Below are 19435 nucleotides of genomic sequence, written 5' to 3'. Positions count from 1 at the left end.
GCATTCGATAAGGTGCCGCACAAGAGACTTATAAATAAGATACAGATACATGGAGTCGGAGGAAGTGTATTGGCATGCTTGGTTAACCAATAGAAGGCAGAGAGTTGGTATAAATGGGTGTTTCTCCAGTTGGCAGTCGGTGGTGAGTGGGGTACCACAGGAGTTGGTGCTGGGCCCGCAGCTGTTTACCATTTACATAGGTAAACAATGTATACATTTGGAAGAGGGGACTGAGCGTAACATAGCGAACTTTGCTGATGACACTAAACTGAGTGGAAAAGCAAATTGTACAGAGGATGTGGAGAGTCTGCAGAGGGATATAGATAGGTTAAGTGAGTGGGCCAAGGTCTGGCAGATGGAATACAATGTTGGTAAATGCAAGATCATTCACTTTGGATGGAATAATATAAGAGCAGATTATTATTTAAATGGTGAAAGATTGCAGCATGCTGTTGTGCAGAGGGACTTGGGAGTGCTTGTTCATGAATCGCAAAAAGTTGGCTTGCAGGTACAACAGGTTATTAAGAAGGCAAATGGAATGTTGGCCTTCATTGCTAGAGGGATTGAATTCAAGAGCAGAGGGGTCATGATGCAACTATACAGGGTACTGGTGAGGCTGCACTTGGAATACTGTGTGCAGTTCTGGTCTCCATACTTGAGGAAGGATATACTGGCTTTGGAGGCAGTGCAGAGGAGATTCACCAGGTTGATTCCAGAGATGAAGGGGTTAACCTATGAGGAGAGATTGAGTTGCCTGGGACTATACTCTCTGGAATTCAGAAGAATGAGAGGGGATCTTATAGAAACATAGAATTTTGAAAGGGATAGATAAGATAGAAGTAGGAAAGTTGTTTCCATTGGTAGGTGAGGCTAGAACTAGGGGACATTGCCTCAAGATTCAGGGGAGAAGATTTAGGATGGAGATGAAGAGAAACTTTTTCCCCAGAAAGTGGTGAATCTGTGGAATTCTCTGCCCAGGGAAGCAGTTGAGGCTTCTTCACTAAATATATTTAAGATAGATTTTTATATAGTAGGGGAATTAAGAGTTATGGGGAAAAGGCAATTAGATGGAGCTGAGTTTACGGACAGATCAGCCATGATCTTATTGAATGGCGGGGCAGGCTCGATGAGCCACATGGCCTACTGCTGCTCCTATTTCTTATGTTCTAGGCAGATCAAAGAGTGTCTTTCACTGAATTAAACGTTCAGCAGCACTTGATATCTGTCTCCATTTGTGTTTCTGGCAACAGCCCATAGATCAGAAATTCCTCTCTGTGACACAGCTGCTTCGATGAGCTGTGACTAGTGTTACGAACCCCGTAACTGGGTCACTTACCAGCAAAGATAGAGAGGTCTGTTGAAGTCTGATGGTACTATTTTTAACAGTATTTATTAGTAAAAATACACAAAAATAATATCAATGCAAACATACAGATAATATACGTCATCAATACTAAATCTAAAAGTGTGGGTTTAATAATAATCAATAAGAAATAAGCTCTATCGTTGTCTAGGGGATAATGTATTGTCCGATGGAAATATAAAAGTCACTCAGTTCATTCAGGCTGCAGCCTTTGGTTGGAGTCAAGAGAGAGATTCTTAGAAACTTGCCAGCTTTTCCTTTTTATGATTTTGATCCTTCCAGACTTCCGTTGGTGTGGCCAGTCCTTTAGCTAAGCCGTTCTTCCGTGGCGAGCCCGCCAATTCCCAGGCAAGGGAAAAGGGCACATGCGAGCCCCCACCGGCTGTCGCTATTAAACGCTGTCACGGGATTTCTAGCGTTTCTCCTGGTGCGTCTGAGGGGTGTTCTCCAGACCCTCTTTTATCCTTACTCACGGGGTCTCAGGTGTCAGTCAGGTTGGGGAGGATGCCATCCCTCAACCACCCCACTCTGGTCATTCTCTGAGGGCTTCAATGAATAGTACAGTACTCAATACACAATTCCGTCTCCAAGAGACAATGGCCGTTATCCGTGGCTTTGTCTTGCTGAGGCCAGGACACATTCCAAACCTTGAGGATTTCTCTCTCATTTCCTGGGTCCCAGACCCGAATTAATAGCGATCTTGCGATTCTCAAGAAGGAGGGGGCTACTTTGTGCCCTTCGGCCCCTCAGAGTTGTGGCACATTCGTAACACTAGAACCTTCTCCACATCTTTGCAAGTGCACAGTCAATAAAGAGGCAGGCATACCATCTCAGCCTCATCGCTAGTGCCGAGCCTGTTGGGGGTAAGGCTCCATCTGTGCAGGAACGAATGGACAGGGAGGGCTCCTCTCACCGCTAGACGCACAAGATCCTGTTGCTTGTTGGTGAGCTCTGGGGATTAGGCATTCTGCCAGATAATTTGAGTGTTTGCTCAGAGGACCATCCCACAGGATCCGTCATGTGGTTTGTCCCACTGTGCCTGCAGGATATTCCATGTTAACCACAGCCTGATGGACTGATGGGCAAAGGTATTTTTCTGAAAGAAGTTTTTGATGAAGGATGGGTTGCACAGAAATGCCCAACTAACTGTGCAGCAATGGGGATGTCCGACCCATCACAACACCAGCAACAGATAGAATTTCAACATTAGCACCGTTTTCAGCCTCAAGTACTGGGAGTCATAGAGTCATTGAGTAACACAGACTGTCTGCTCTGTAGTTGGTAGAAGAATACTTCTTCTTTGGTAGAAGAAATGAAAGAGTTGGCTATTTTCTAAATGGAGAGAAAAATACAAAACACTGAGACACAAAGGGACTTGGGAGTCCTTATGCAGGATTCCCTAAAGGTTAATTTACAGGTTGAGTCTGTCGTAAGGAAGGCAAATGCAATGTTAGCATTTACTTCAAGAAGACTAGAATATAAAAGCAAGGATGTAATGTTGAAACTTTATAAAGCACTGGTGAGGCCTCGCTTGGAGTATTGTGAACTGGGTGGCCCCACTTATTTTAGAAAGGATGTGCTGAAACTGGAGAGGGTTCAAAGAAGGTTCACGAATATGATTCCAGGATTGAAACCTATTGAATAGTGAAAGGCTCTGAGAGAGTGGAAGTGGAGAGTCTAAGACCACAGGATGCAGCGTCAGAATAGAGGGGTGTTCTTTTAGAATGGAGATGAGAAGGAATTTCTTTAGCCAGAGAGTGGTGAATCTGGGAATTCTTTGCCACAGACAGCTGTGGAGGCCAAGTCTTTATATATCTTTAAAGCAGAGCTGATAGATTCTTAATTGGTCAAGGCATGAAGGGATACGGGCAGAAGGCAGGAGACTGGAGCTGAGAGGAAAATTGGATCAGCCATGATGAAATGGCGGAGCAAACCCGATAGGCCAAATGGCCTAATTCTGCTCCTGTATCTTATGGAAACAAGCCCTTTGACCCAATTTGTCCCTGCCAATTGTGGTGCCCACCAGGGTAGGCTCTTTCTCCCAGGAAGTAGGTTCGTCAGCAGGGCAGCTGGCTCTATCACTGAGGTGAGATCAGTTTGTGCCCCTTTTACTTTGGGTTCTGTCTGTTTGTGCTCTGGTTTTTACATCCATCTCCTGCACATGTGATACATCAGGTGCTGCTCCAATCCTGGTCTCCCAGAAATGGCATTACACTGCTCCCAGTCTCCCAGAACTGGGTAGTATCATGGTGGCCATATCAAAGGATCACATTGATTTTCCAGTTATATTTAATACAGTACCTTAAATTGTAAATCACCAGTCGCTGAGACAGAATTCAGATCTATGTCTTCAATCAATAAGGCAGTGAATTAATTGTTTCACCATCTTTAGGGTAGTTTAACATATGGTAATCAGTAAATTTGAACTAAACTCCAGACTTTCAAGTGGGTATTTTCTGGATCCACTTCCCACTTAGGGCTATTTTTCATTCTTAAACCAATAGCCTCTCAAGAAAAATTATTGCATACTTTAATTCCTTTTCACTTCTGTTACATACCCGTGACATGTGACAGTGGTGTACTTGTCACGTGACTGGTGTTGAAGCTATACTGGACTTGAGGTAATGGTCTTATGATGATGGATTGACGTCATTTTCCCGCCAGTAGAGGTCATGTGACAGGTTTTTTTTTACAGGGTATAAAAGGAGGACCCCTCCCTGTGAGGAGGGACAGTTCGTGGCTGGATTTGCCATGTTGACTTCATGCCACTGCGTGATTTAATGTTATGATGCAGTTTAGTTGAAAGATGGAGTTTTATTTAATCTCTAAAGTTTAAAAGGTCATTGCCAGCAGTTTCTTTATAATACTGCTAGTTGAGAATCAGTGGAGAGTGAAGATCAGAGTTCGGAAGTTAAAAGATCAAGGAAAGTCGATTTCGACAGTGAAACAGGTTCGACCTTGTATGATCCTCATTCGGAAGGAATTCGTTGACTGTCCTCGTGTTAATCCCTGTGATTAGCAGAAAGGATTGGGTACAGTTTTGTAAAGGAAAGGTCAGTGCCTTTAAGCCGTTTCATTTTCCATCTTCATAAATTCTTCGTGGGAAAAGTAGTTCCACTGGGAACTGCAGTGACACGACGTGAAAGAGAATTTAAATTGTCTTAAAAAGTCTCTCCCTTAAATGGACTGTAAACATTTTGAACTTTTGCAATACTACTTTGAAGAACTGTTTTTTGCAACATCACTTTAAGAACTGTTTAAGCTTCATTGCTTTAAGAACTGTTTAAGCTTCCTTGCTTTAAGAACTGTTTAAGCTGCCGCACAGCAGCTGATTTCTGGTTACGTTAGTGATTTGTTTACTTTTGGGGGTTTGTTTTTCAGTGTTTAATAAATGTTTTATTTGTTATAAAAACTCCTGCCTCACTCATATATTTATTGTTGCTGAATTCGTAACATAAATATGGGGGCTCATCCGGGATGAATCAGTTTTGTGTTTAAATGCTTGTTAAATTTTGAATTGGTGTTTTGGAAAAGGGGAATACTTGATTCTTTTGCTTGATTGGCTTGTGAGTGGTATTCAGCAACAATGAATATTGATGAGTTTCTGGCTTCGCCAGACGCGGAGTTGTTAGCGAAGGCGAAAAAAACTGAGGTGTCTGAGATAGCTAGTAGATTGCAACTTAAAGGTATTTTGAAGTCTACATCAAAGGCTCTAATACAGAGAGAAATTGCGTCACACTATGTGGATTCAGGTTATTTTGATGAATCGATTTTAGTCGTTTCCAATAAGTAATATAGAGATGCAGTTGCAAATCGAACAAATGAAGTTGGAACAAAGTAAAGCTGAATTGGAGCGTTGTAGGTTAGAAGCTGATAATAAAAAAAGGGAATTTGAATATGTGATGGCGGAATTAAGGTCTGGGAATCAGTCTTCTGGTTCTAGAAAACTGTTTGTTGCTAGTCAAGAAATTAAATTGGTCCCACCATTTAGTGAAACAGAAGTGGAAAGATATTTCCAACATTTTGAAACGATTGCTCAGATTTCAGAGTGGCCGAAAGATAAATGGTCAGTGTTGTTACAGAGTGTAACAACAAGTTTATACAGCTTTAACTGCTGCACAAGCACTTGATTATGATATTGTGAAAAAGCATATTTTGAAAGCATACGAATTGGTCCCAGAAGCGTATAGAGAAAGATTCAGAAGTTTGAAGAAGTCTGTGGAAAAAACTTATGTGGAATTTGCCTATGATAAAGCTGTGTGTTTTGAGAGATGGGTTTCTTCTAAAAATGTAAATGGGTACTATAATACATTGAAAGAGCTGATTTTAATGGAGGAATTTAAAAGAAGCATCCCTATTGAAGTAAGGACCTACTTAAATGAGGGGGATACTGATACATTGCAGGACTCTGCTAGATTAGCTGACGAGTATGTTTTAATCCATAAGAATAAATTTCCTCAGGGCAGAATTTTTAAGAGGAAAAATAACACAGAGACTCAAGGTAAATCAGAAATTAAATCAGAAGTTAATGAGAAAGGTAAGGAGGAAGGAAAACCTGTGAAGGAAAGACAGTTTGGTCCTATTTGTAACTATTGTAAGAAACCTGGCCATGTAATAGCTAACTGTTTCAGATTGAAAAAGAAAGAGAAGGAAGCAGTTCCAGATGCTTGTTTGCAACATATTGAAGCACCTGTACAATTACAGGGTTTGATAAACACAAATGAGGTTTTGTTAGAGTCTGACCAAATTAAAAAGGGATATGACCATTTTATAACTGAAGGGTTTGTATCCTTGAAAGAAGGATCTACTCTGGTGCCAATTAAATTCCTTAGGGATACTGGAGCTTCTCAATCACTGATGTTAGACAGTGTATTGAAGTTTAATGAAGAGTCTGATACTGGTGAGGTAAATTATATACGAGGTGTTGGGAGTGATTTTATGCCTGTACATTTACATAAAGTAAATTTAAAGTCAGGGTTAGTTACAGGATTTGTTAAAGTAGGATTACAGCCTAGCTTACCTGTGAAGGATATTTCTTTATTGCTAGGTAATGACTTGGCAGGTGGACAAGTTTTTCCTGAAGTGCATTTGACAATGGAGTCAGAGGAACCACAAATGAATTCTAACACAGATTCTTCCTGTGCTGTGACTAGAGCTATGGCTAAAAAGATTGATGCACAGAATGAAGTTGTTACTCATGACTGTTCAACTCAGGATTCTGGTTTTGAGGATATGTCAGAGACGTTCTTACCTTCATTGTTTGAACAAGATTCTTGGAGTAAGTCTGACTATGAAGATTTATCTCTGACTCAGAAGGAGATGATAGCAGAGCAGAATAGAGACCCTGAGATTATAAAATTAAGAGAACAAGCTCTACTAGATAGTGAAATTGAGAAGGTGCCAGTATTACTTGGAAAAAGGAGTGTTGATGAGGAAGTGGATTAGTAAGGAAGTACACACTAATTTGTTGGACTATGTTTTGAAATTTAAGGACAGGTTACATAAAGCTTGTAGCTTAGCCAAGGAAAATTTAAAGTTGGCTCAGGAGAAAATGAAAATTTGGTATGATAAAGAAGCTAGGATGAGGATGTTTAAGCCTGGAGATAAGGTGCTGGTTTTTTTCCCCCAGTGCAAATGAATCCTTTACAAGCTAGATTTCATGGTCCTTATGAAATTGTGTCTAAAATCAATGATGTGGATTATGTGATAAAAACTCCAGATCGTAGAAGGCCAACACAACTTTGCCATATAAATATGATAAAACCATATTTTGAGAAACAATCTGATACTGTGACTGTTGTGGTTAATGATAATGAGTTTGATTTAACTAGGAACATGATAGATGATTCATCTGAATTTCATTCTAAATCCAACATTGTTTCTGTTAGGTTACCAAATTCAACCATTCTGGAAAATATTGATGAGAAACTAGCACATTTACAGCTAGAGCAGAAACAGCAGATGAAGGAATTAATTTTTAAATATAAGGATTTGTTTCCAGATGTTCCAAGAAGGACTACTATAGCTTCACATGATGTAGATGTTGGAGATGCCAAACCTATTAAGCAACACCCATATAGGATGAACATAGAAAAATGTGAACTTTCTGAGAAAGAAATTAAATATATGTTACAGAATAATATTATTAGACCTTCTAATTTGAATTGGAGTTCACCCTGTGTTATGGTGCCAAAACCAGATGGTAGTATTAGGTTTTGTACGGACTATAGGAAGGTGAATGCTGTAACGAAAACAGATGCATATCCAATTCCTAGAGTAGATAAAGTTGGAAAAGCAAAGTTCCTTACAAAGATTGATTTATTGAAAGGGTATTGGTGTGTTCCATTGGTGTGACAGAGGTAGAGAGATTTCTGCATTTGTAACTCCATCTGGGCTATATGAATATAATGTTCTTCCATTTGGGATGAAGAATGCCCCAGGTACTTTCCAGAGGATGATTAACTCTGTGATTCAGGGATTGAAAGATACTGATGCTTATATTGATGATTTTGTGACAGGAAATGATACTTGGGAAGCACACATTATTGCAGTGGAGAAATTGTTTGAAAGGCTTTCAAAAGCTAACTTAACTATTAATTTAGCTAAGAGTGAATCTGGATATGCCACTGTGACTTAACTTGGTTATGTTGTGGGTCAAGGTAAGGTAGCTCCTGTTCAGGCAAAAGTTCAGGCAATTTTAGAGATTCCCACTCCAACGGGGAAAAAAACTCTCATAAGATTCTTGGGAATGGTAGGATATTATCGAAAATTTTGTAAGAATTTTGCTAATGTTGCCCTTCCATTAACTAACCTTTTGCAGAAGAATGTGAAGTTTATGTGGACAGTGCCTTGTCGAAGCATTTGAAAAATTGAAAACTATGATATGTCAACAACCTGTGCTCAAGGCACCTGACTTTGAAAAACCCTTTTCATTAGCTGTAGATGCTAGTGATGAGGCTGCAGGAGCAGTATTAATGCAAAGGAATGAGGGTGATGAGGTTGATCATCCGGTAGCTTACTTTTCTAAGAAATTTAATAAGCATCAAAGAAATTATTCGACAATAGAGAAGGAATTGTTATCTCTTGTTTTAGCTTTAGAATATTTTGAGGTATATGTTGGTACAACTCAAAACCCACTTATTGTTTACACTGATCATAATCCGTTAGTTTTTCTGAGTAAGATGAAAAACAAGGTTATTAAATTGGAGTTTGATGTTACAAGAGTACAATATTGTGATAACTCATATTAAAGGTAAAGATAATGTGGTTGCTGATTGTCTATCTCGATGTTGAATGTACAATGTAATTTTTTTTATGGAGTGGTTTTTCACAATTGTAACACTCCTACTGTATTGTAAGTTGTAAGATGTTATATGATACTATGTATATTGTGTATGTTATAAAATTTATACATTTGTTTTTCTTGTAAATAATTGTTAAAATTTTTGTTCTTGACAGACCAATTTTTTTTTGGAGGGAGGTGTTACGTACCCGTGACACGTGACACTGGTGTACTTGTCACGTGACTGGTGTTGAAGCTATACTGGACTTGAGGTAATGGTCTTGTGATGGTGGAGTGATGTCATTTTCCCGCCAGTAGAGGTCATGTGACAGGTTTTTTTTACAGGGTATAAAAGGAGGACCCCTCCCTGTGAGGAGGGGCAGTTCGTGGCTGGATTTGCCATGTTGACTTCATGCCACTGCGTGATTTAATGTTATGATGTAGTTTAGTTGAAAGATGGAGTTTTATTTAATGCCTAAAGTTTAAAAGGTCATTGCCAGCAGTTTCTTTATAATACTGCTAGTTGAGAATCAGTGGAGAGTGAAGATCGGAGTTCGGGAGTTAAAAGATCAAGGAAAGTCGATTTCGACGGTGAAACAGGTTCAACCTTGTTTGATCCTCATTCGGAAGGAATTCGTTGACTGTCCCCGTGTTAATCCCTGTGAATAGCAGAAAGGATTGGGTACAGTTTTGTAAAGGAAAGGTCAGTGTCTTTAAGCCGTTTCATTTTCCATCTTCGTAAATTCTTCATGGGAAAAGTAGTTCCACTGGGAACTGCAGCGACACGACTTGAAAGAGAATTTAAATTGTCTTAAAAAGTCTCTCCCTTAAATGGACTGTAAACATTTTGAACTTTTGCAATACTACTTTGAAGAACTGTTTTTTGCAACATCGCTTTAAGAACTGTTTAAGCTTCATTGCTTTAAGAACTGTTTAAGCTTCCTTGCTTTAAGAACTGTTTAAGCTGCCGCACAGCAGCTGATTTCCGGTTATGTTAGTGATTTGTTTACTTTTGGGGGTTTGTTTTTCAGTGTTTAATAAATGTTTTATTTGTTATAAAAACTCCTGCCTCACTCATATATTTATTGTTGCTGAATCCGTAACACTTCTCAAAGCTGGGTCCAGAGATGCACATGGAACTACAGATACACTATCAGTATGTTGAGCTTTCAATTTGTGTACTTACATCACAATTTAAATTGTTCCATCCCAGGACCAAATTACCAAGGAAAAAGGAAATTTGCTGTTACCTTCATTATGCATATCTGCAGAAATGTTAAAATGTTATTTACAATTGTCTTGTTCAAAAATGCAGTCTAAGTATGAGGGTGAAAGTCATTATCAAGGTCATCATTTCAAAGGACATCAAGTCACCTGTTGTTGCAAAGGATTACCTGATAAACAAGATAAAGTCAGTAAGTGCTTTTAGTGTATCAACATAAATTTGAAAGGCACAGGCACTACCACTCCACTCTGCAGTATCGCAGCACCAAAAAGTTTATCTTGGAAATCGGATCCATTTTATTGAGTAAACATTCAGGTGCCCAATAATTTCCTAAAGGAAAACTGACAAAGCAAATAATTTTAATGTTATCAAAGAATTACGATAATTTAATCATTTCCTGGCATGACCAACAATTGTTGCTTATTCCTAACTGCCCTTGAATGGAGAAGTTTCCTCGTCCAGTTCAGAGTACTGCTGTAGTTCAGGAACCATTTGTAGAGTGGACCAAGTAAATGCAGCAGACCCTCTCCCTGAAGGACATTAATGAACAAGATGGTCATTTCATGATCATTGCTGATACCATAATTTTATTTCAGATTTACTTAATTTCTTAATGAGTCACTTTCTTCATTGATCCACAGGGGTTGAAGTAGTTCCAGTTTAGTTCTGTGAGATCAGAGGTGGCTGGTAAGAGAACAAGTAGAACAGGAGGCACATCACAGGATGGGAAAGTGCTCCTTTCCATATTTAAGCTGGGCTCTGTGTAAACTTCTGGTTGTTTACTTGAACCTAAATGCTAGATCCAAAATTTCAGTGGTTAAAGCCAAGAAATTCCCATTAATAGGGATGTTCCACTTTATCCCAGAGATTTTGAAATTATCCACAAATCTTTGCTCTATCTGTCCAATAATCCCTTGCTAGGACAGATCTGGTGTTGTTCAGCTTGACCTAGATAACTCTGCTAATTGAGTGCAACTTGTGCCCCAGTGCTGTGGATCTTGGCCTGAGAGAGGAGACTGGTGTTGGTTGGCTTAAGTTGCTAATGAACTTGAAGAGTTTTACAGAGAGAGTCGAGAGATTAAATACTGAAGTACTGGATGAGTCGAATTCAATTTTTCCAGCAACTTGTTAGGATTTGAACTCAAATTTCTGTCTGTGGTGGGTGGAGGTATTCATTGAAAAAGAAATCTAAAGGTTCTTCACATTGCTGCATTTGTGGGGGACATATGGATATCAATGCAATAGGAGTTATTAATGAAGCAGCTGATGATTCATTCAGTTAAAATCTCTGCAACATCTGGCCTCTGTTTCTGAATGAAATCAGAGTTGGAATCTTGCAGGTATTGTCCTCTGAACAGACGACAGAGCAATTCCACCCCTGTCCAAAACCCCAGTGACTGAGAACTGGGAAATGCTACCCCCTATGTGCTTCCAAGTGTCCTCCCCAAACCAGGACAATCGGCTCCATGACAGAGTTGGATTCACCAGGGCCAGCTCACTCCCAGGCAAAGAAGAACAGTCTTCAGCAAGATCTGTGAAGAAGATAGGATCAGTAGAATCCCTTATCAGATTGACAAGGTGTCCCCTCAGACTGTGTGGGACGCTAGTGCAGAAGTTGCAGGGAATGTGGCACAGGTATTTAAAATGTTCTTAACCATGGGTGAGATGCTGAAGGACTGGAGGATATCTAATGCTCCATTGTTAAAGAAAAGCTCTAGGGATAAGTTGGGAAATTATAGGCAGTGACCCTGAGGTCAGTAGCGGGTAAATTATTGGAAGGTATTCTCAGGGACAAGATACATAATTATCTGGAGAGACAGGATCTCATTTGGGATAGTCAACTAGGCTTTGTGCATGGTAGGCCATGTCTAAACAATATTATAGTGCTTTTCAACATACATCACACACACCACATAAAACAAAATACTGCCATAAATAGGTTAATAAAATATGATTCAAGGTGCATGTAGTGTGCAACACAGGTAGCCAGTAAACACCTCACTATCCCAGTGATGAGACCTTGGTGGGGCAGAGTATTCATTAGTCTCAGAGCCTGTGGAAAGCAGATGTTACCTAGTCTGGCAGTCCTAGTCCTGACGTTCTTATACCTCCTTCCGGACAATAGTGGGTCAAAGAGATTGTAGGAAGGGTGGTAGGGATCCTCTACCATGTTTGGGCTGTTCGTCTACAATACTTGCATTAAATCTCACAAATCGGCGGGGAAGAAGACGCCGATGATCCTCTCAATGGTCTTTACTATCCTCTGTAGGGTCTTGCGGTCCAATGCCTTGTAGCTTACATACCACGCAATGATGCAGCCAGAAGTGGTTGGAATGGAAATTCTAGCCATTATGGAAATCATATATAGGTCTCCATACAGTACACAAGATGTGGTGTTGAGATTGCAAAGGAAGCTGGAAATGGCATATAATAAGGGTAATGACACAATTGTAATAGGGGACTTCAATATGCAAGGGGCTTGGGAAGATCAGGTTGGTGTCAGATCACAAGGGAGGGAATTTGTTGAATGCCTAGAAAATGGCTTTTTAAGAGCAGCTTGTGCTGAGCCTACTTGGGGAAAAGCCATCTTGGATTGGGTGTTGTGTAATAACCCAGATCCTATTAGTGAACTTAATGTAAAGGAACCCTTAGAGGGTGTGATCATAATGTGATTGAAATCATACTGCAATTTGAGAGGGAGAAGCATAAGTCACATGTATCAGTATCACAGTGGAATAAAGGGAATTACAGAGGCATGAAGAGCAGCTTGCCCAGGTGGATTGGAGGAGGATACTGGCGGGGATGACGGCAGAGCAGAGGTGGCTGAAATTTCTGGGAAAAGTTCACAAGGCACTGGATAGATGTGTCCCTGGGAAAACGAAGTTCTCAAATGGCAGGGGTAGGCAACCGTGGCTGACAAGGGAAGTTAAGGACCGCATAAAAGCCAAGGAAAGGGCATATAATGCAGCAAAAGTAAGTGGGAAGTTGGATGATTGGGAGACCTATAAAATCCAACAAAAGGCAACTAAAAAAGATATAAGACGGGAAAAGATGAAATACGAGGGCAAACTAGCTAATAATATAAAGCAGTACACTAAAAGTTTTTTCAGTTACATAGAGTAAAAGGGAGGTGAGAGTTGATGTTGGACCACTGGAAATGATGCTAGTGAGATAGTAATGGGGGACAAAGAAATGGCAGATGAACTGAATGAATACTTTTCTTTAGTCTTCATTGTGGAAGACACCAGCAGTCTGCCAGATGTCCGTGACTGTCAGGGAGCAGGAATGAGAGCCATGGCTATGACAAAAGAAAAAAGTGCTGGGCAAACTGAAAGGTCTTAAGGTGGATAAATCACCTGGGCCAGATGGACTACATTCCAGAGTCCTGAAAAATGTATCTGAAGAAATAACGGATGCATTGGTCATGATCTTTTAAGAATCGCTTGGTTCTGGCATGGTCCCAGAGGTCTGGAAGATTGCAAATGACACATCACTCTTTAAGAAGGGAGGAAGGCAAAAGAAAGGAAATTATAGGCCAGTTAGCCTAAGCAGTTGGGAAAGTGTTGGAATCTAATAAGTATGAGGTTTCAAGGTACTTGGAGATGAATGATAAAACAGGTCAAAGTCAGCATGGTTTCTGTGAAGGGAAATCCTGCCTGTCAAATCTGTTAAGAGTTCTTCAAGGAAGTAACAAGCAGTGTGGAACAAGGAGAGGCAACGGATGTCATTTACTTGGATTTTCAGAAGGCATTTGATAAGGTGTCACACACGAAGCTGCTTAATAAGGTGCAATACTATGGTGTTACAGGAAAGATTCTAGCTGACTGACAGGAGGCAGTGAATGGGAATAAAGGGGGCCTTTTCTGGTTGGCTGCTGGTGATTAGTGATGTTCCTCAGGGTCAGTATTGGGACTGCTACTTTTCACATTGTCAATGATTTGAATAATGGAATTGGTGGCTTTGTGGCAAAGTTTGTGGATAATACAGAAGTAGGTGAAGGGGGAGGAATGCTGAGGAAGCAATGCGATTGCAGCAGGACTTAGACAAATTGGAAGAATGGGCAAAAAAGTGGCAGATGGAATACAGCTTTGGGAAATATATGATAATGCATTTTGGTAAAAGGAACAACAGTGCAGACTATTATCTAAATGGGGAGAAGGTTCAAACATCAGAGTTGTAGAGGGACTTCGGAGTCCTTGTGCAAGACTTCCAGAAGGTTAATTTACAGGTTGAGTCTATGCTTAAAAAAAGGGAAAATGCAATATTGGCATTTGTTTCAAGGGGAGCAGAATGTAAAAGCTAGGAGATGGGGCTTTATAAAGCAACTAGTCAGGCCACACTTGGAGTATTGTGAACAGTTTTGGGCCCCATCTCTCAGAAAAGATGTGTTGCCATTGGGGAGAGTCCAGAGGAGGTTCAAACAAGGATGATTCTAGGAATGAAGGTGTTAACATATGAGCGTTTGTCAGCTTTGAGCCTGTACTCACTGGAATTTAGAAGAATGCGGAGGTATCTCACTGAAACCTATCGAAAGTTAAAGGACTAGATGTGGAGAGGATGTTTCCTGTGGTGGGGGTATCCAGAACCAGAGGGCACCACCTCACAATTGAGGGGCGACCCTTTAGAACAAAGGTAAGAAGGAATTTTCTTTAGCCAGAAAGAAATGAAACCGTGGAATGCTCTGCCACAGACTGCAGTGGAGGCCAAGTCTGTGGGTATATTTAACATGGAAGTTGATAATTTCCTGATCAGTCAGGGCACCAAAAGATATGGCAAGAAGGTGAGTATGGGGTTGTGTGGGATCCGGGATCAGTCAGGATAGAATGGTGGAGCAGACTCAGTTGGCTGAATGGCCTAATTTTGCTCCTATGTCTTATGGTCTTAATGGGGGTGTGAAGTCTTGCACACCTCAATCTCCTCAAACAAATTAGACACTGTTGTGCTTTCTTGACTATTGTGGAGGTGTTGTGGGTCTAGGTTTAGATCAACCATTATGTGCAGAACAAGGAACTTTGTGCTCTTCACTCTCTCCATGGCAGAGCCTTTGATAGTCAATGGAGAGTGGTCAACCTGTGCCTTCCTGAAGGCCACAATTATCTCTTTTGTCTCATCCACATTGAGACGCAGGTTGTTCACACACCATTTGACAAGCCCCTCTACCTCCTCTCTGTATGCTGACTCATCATTGTTGCTGACGAGGCCAGTCACTGTTGTATCATCAGCAAACTTGGTGATGTGGTTTGAGTTGGATATGACAGTGTAGTTGTGAGTCAGCAGAGTGAACAGCAGCGGGCTGAGCACACCGACCTGCTGAGCAGAAGTGATCAGCGTGATGGAGTTTGAGATGTTGCTGCCAACTTGGACTGATTGGGGTCTTTCAATAAAAAAGTCCAAGATCCAGCAACAGAAAAGGGCGTTGAGTTTCAGTGAGGGCAGTATGGATGAAACTGGCTGAGCGAGAAATGAGAGAGAACAGTAGTAGATGGTTGCCTCTCTTATTGGAGGGACTGTGCTACTTGGTGAGTTGCAGGGCGAGAGCTAGATACATTGCTGTTTGTCACCCACATTAATGATTTGGATGATAATGTGGTAAACTGGATCTACAAACTTGTGGACAACACCAAGACATAGTCACATAGTGGACAGCACAGATGGGTATCAAAGCTTGCAGCAGCATCTGGACCATGGGAAAAAATAGGCTGAAAATAGCAGATGGAATTTAATGCAGAGAAGTGTGAGGTGTTGCACTTTGGGAAGACCAGCCAGGACAGTACTTACACAACAAATGGTAGAGTGTGGTAGAATAAAGAGGCCTCGGAATGCAGATCCATAAATCCTTGAAATTCGAGTCCCAGATAGATGGAGTCATGAAGGGAACTTTTGGCATGTTGACCAGAGTCATAGGTAAAGGGAAAATAGGTTAGGATTTTATTCCCTGGAGTGCAGGAGAATGAAGGGAAATGTCCTTATATCAAGAGCACCCAGGAAGTAGGCAGAGGGGGTGGGGATGGCCTGTTGGTGAAAAATGAACTCAAATCCATAGAAAGAGTTGACATAGGATTTGAAGGTGTAGAATCATTGTGGGTAGAGATAAGAATTGCAAGGGTACAAAAAAGACCTTGACAGGAGTTAAATACAGGCCCCCAAACAGTGGCCAGGATGTGGGATGCAAGTTTCAATGGGAAATTATGTAATAATTTCAATTATGTAATAATTATGTAATAATCAAGACATGTAATAAGAGCAAGATGGCTCTGACAACCAAAGATGATGTTTTGCAAACTGCTCACAAAACTCCTAAGTACTCTAGTAGATATACATCTCCTTCTGAACTGCCATCACTGCAGACTGCGGCCTGTAATTTCCCTTTTAAGGATGAAGTTTTGAAACTACTGAACTAGATGCCATTTTTTGCGTTCTCCTATGGGATTTGGTGAACTAGACTCAAAAGTGCGGGAACAGCCGAGGTTACTAACAGAACCACCCCTTCCTCTGCCTACCTGCACGTCACTTCGATGTAATGTGTGTCCTTGGATGTTAAGCTCCCACCAATGACTTTCTTTCAGCCATGACACAGAAATGTCCACAAGATCATACCTGCCAGTCTCTAACTGCGCCGCAAGATCATCTACCTTATTCCGTATAGTAGTGATTGGTTGTATTCCGTAAGAGTCGGTATTGGGACCACTCCTTTCATGTTATAGGTCAACAATTTGGATGACGGAATTGACGGTTTTGTAGCCAAGCTTGCAGACAATGCAAAGACAGGTGGAGGGACAGATAGTGTTGGGGAAGCAGGGAGTCTGCAGAAGGATTTGGACAGATTAAGAGAATTGGCAAAGAAGTGGAAGATGGAATATAATGCAGGAAAGTGTATGGTCATGCACTTTGGTAGAAGGAATAAAGGCAGGGTTTATTTTCTGTATGGTGAGAAGATTCAATCATCAGAGCTGCAAAAGGACTTGGGAGTCCTTGTGCAGGATTTCCTATAGGTCAACTGCAGGTCGAGTCAGTGGTGAGGAAGGCAAATGCAATGTTAGCATTCATTTTGAGAAGACTAGAATATAAGAGCAGGGATGTGATGCTGAGGTTTTATAAAGCATTGGTTAGAATGTACTTGGAGTATTTTGAGCAGTTTTGGGCCCCTTATCTGAGAAAAGATGTGCTGGCATTGGAGAGGTTCCTGAGAATGTTCACAAGACTGATTCAAGAATGAAAGGGTTAACGTATAAGGGGTGTGAGATGGCTCTGGGTCTGTATTTGCAGGAGTTGGGGGGGGTTCTCATTGAAAGCTACCAAATATTCAAATGCCTAGATGGAGTCGACGTGTAGAGGACGTCTCCTTCATTGGCGAGCCTTGGACTCGAGGGCACAGCCAGAGTGTGATGAATCTGTGTAATTCGTTGCCATGGACAGCTGTGGAGGCAAAGTCGTTGGATATATTTAAAGCAGTGATTGATAGTCAGGGCATCACAGGTTTCAGGGAGAATGCAGGATAACAGGGTTGAGAGGGATAATAAATCAGCCATGATGCAATGACAGAGCAGGCTCGATGGGCTGAGTGGCCTAATTCTGCTCTGCCTTATGGTTTGATGATAAAAAAATTATGAGGAGTAGGGATAGGATAAATGAAAGCAGGTTTTTTCCCCCCACTGAGCTTGAATGAGACTAGAAGTAGAGATCACAGATTAAGGCTGAAAGATGAAATATTTAAAGGAAACCTGAGGGGATCCTCTTCACCGAGGGTGGTGAGAGTGCGGAATGAGCTGCCAGCTGCAGTGCTGGATGCTGGTTCAATTGCAACACTTAAGATGGTACATAGATGGGAGGGGTATTGAGGTCCATGGTGCAGGTACAGGTTGATGAACTAGGTAGAATAACAGTCTTGCATGGACGAGATTGGCTGGTGGACTTGTTTCTGTGCTGTAGTGCCCTCTGATTTGTCTGATACTGCACTGAGGACAGGGCATAGGAGGTTTCACCTGTGGGGCCTGCAGCCTACTGACTGACCATGGATACTGAAACTCACATTCACCTGAACCTCCTATAGCCATCTGCTTCCTGGCATCAAACAAGTGTCTCAGAAAGTTTGAGGGCATTGGGCAACAGTGGGCATGTGAAAGGCAGAGGCACTCTGCCCCTTCTTACACCTGATATTCAGTTAGTTAAGACTGTGATTAGTCAGTGGGATACATTGAAGGTGAAAGCTCCAGGAATATGGGGCAAGATTCAAATCCCCACCCCGGCCCTCTGAGCCCACAGTTCCAATTGATCAGTTTGGTTAAAGGTCCATCATTTTTAAAATTCAAAGCACTACAGTTGCAGAAATCCTCCCCACTCCTTCCTGGGTGCAGAAGTAGGAGCAATGTCTATTAATAAGACCATAAGATATACGAGCTGAAGTAGGCCATTTGGCCCATCAAGTCTGCTCCGCTATTCAATCATGGCTGATCTATTTTCCCCTGCTCTGCCCCATTCCCCAGCCTTCTCTACATCTGTTTTAAATGGATGTCCCTCTATTCTGAAGCTGTGCCCTCTTGTCCTAGAGTCCACCACCATGGGAAACATCCTTTGCACATCTACCCTGTCTAGGCCTTTGAACATTCGAAATATTTCAATGAGATCCACCCCCCATCCTTCTAAAATTCCATCGAGTACAGACCTAGAGCTATCAAACATTCCTATAATGATAACCCTTTCATTCCCAGAATCTTCCTTGTGAATCTCCTCTGAACCCTCTCCTATGTCAGCACATCTTTTTTTTTGGATGAGGAGCCCAAAATTGTTCACAATACTCAAGGTGAGTCCTCACCAGTGCCCTGTAAAGCCTCAGCATCACATTCCTGCTCTTGTATTCAAGACCTTTTGAAGTCAATGCTAACACGGCATTTGCCTTCTACACCACTGACTTTCCCTGCAAGTTATTCCAAGTCCTTTTGCATCTCATATTTTTGGATTTTCACCCCATTTAGAAAATAGTCTGCACATTTCTTTCTATTACCAAGGTGCACAACCATGCAATTTCCAATATTGTATTTCATTTGCCACTCTCTTGCCCATTTTCCTAATCTGTCTAATTCCTTCTGTCACCTACTTGTTTCCTCAACACCACCTGCTCCTCTATCAATCTTCGTATAATCTGCAAACTTGGCAACAAACCCATCTAAGTCATTGATATACAGCATAACAAGAAGCGGTTGAGACCGACCCCTGCAAAACACTACTAGTCACTGGCAGCCAGCCAGAAAGGATCCCTTTATTCCCACTTACTACCTTCTACCAATCAGCCACTGCTCTAACCATGCCAATAACTGTCCTGTAATACATGGGCTCTTAACTTAGTATGCAGCCTCATGTGTGGAGCCTTGTAAAAGGCTTTCTGAAAGTCCAAATATACAACATCCACTGCATCCCTTTTATCTCTCCCATGTGTAATCTTCTCAAAAAATTCTAACCAGTTCATCAGGCAAGATTTTTCCATAAGGAAACCATGCTGACTTTGTCCTGTGTCACCAAGTATTCCATAACCTTATCCTTAACACTTGACTCCAACATCTTCCCAACC

This window comes from Hemitrygon akajei, chromosome 9, assembly GCF_048418815.1.
Source record: "Hemitrygon akajei chromosome 9, sHemAka1.3, whole genome shotgun sequence".
Classification (NCBI taxonomy): domain Eukaryota; kingdom Metazoa; phylum Chordata; class Chondrichthyes; order Myliobatiformes; family Dasyatidae; genus Hemitrygon; species Hemitrygon akajei.
Note: the sequence above shows the minus strand (reverse complement) of the source record.